Here is a 587-nt window from a genome sequence, read left to right as displayed (position 1 = left end):
TTCCAAATCCAAAACGGCCCGAGCTACGTCAATTTCACATGTCTTTTCCAGTCACGATCGAGATCGTGATGATTGGAGCAAAAAATCATCTGTAAAAAAGAAAAAAAATTCAAAAATAGAACAAAACGAAAAAAAGGTGCAACACAAGGACTTCCCATGGGGTCACCCGTCCTAGTACTGCTCTCGCCAAGCACGCTTAACTTCGGAGTTCTGATAGGATCCGATACATTAGTGCTGGTATGATCGCACCCGACATTTAGAGGGTTGTTTATTCATATATCCCTCGAGCACGAGTGGACCAGGAGGGTAGAGAGAGCGCGCGGCACTGCTCTCGCCCCATCAGAACCCCGAAGTTAAGCGTGCCTGCGCGAGGGCAGCACTAGGTTGGGTGACCTCCCTGGGAAGTCCTCGTGTCGCGACCGTTTACGTGAATTATGACTAAAACTGTAGAATTAATTGTCTCTGGAGTAATCTGCACGCCCTTTCGTATAGAACCGGCTCACAACGACAAAAATCGCTGAATGTTTCGAGAAAATATATTTTAAAGAAAAAAATTAGTAGAAGAAGAAGAAATTAGCGAAGCTAAA

General features: G+C 45.0%; 1 non-coding gene across 1 annotated transcript; it reads right to left on the bottom strand.

Moving 5' to 3' along the window:
• Positions 1-133: 133 nt before the first annotated feature.
• On the bottom strand, positions 134-251 carry LOC140970280 (5S ribosomal RNA). The gene has a single exon (XR_012174105.1). It is a non-coding gene; the product is annotated as a 5S ribosomal RNA (ribosomal RNA).
• Between the last annotated feature and the right edge of the window lie 336 nt (positions 252-587).

Source organism: Primulina huaijiensis, unplaced genomic scaffold, assembly GCF_012295235.1.
Source record: "Primulina huaijiensis isolate GDHJ02 unplaced genomic scaffold, ASM1229523v2 scaffold5189, whole genome shotgun sequence".
In the NCBI taxonomy this organism is placed as follows: Eukaryota; Viridiplantae; Streptophyta; class Magnoliopsida; order Lamiales; family Gesneriaceae; genus Primulina; species Primulina huaijiensis.
This window is presented reverse-complemented; position numbering and strand designations above follow the sequence as displayed.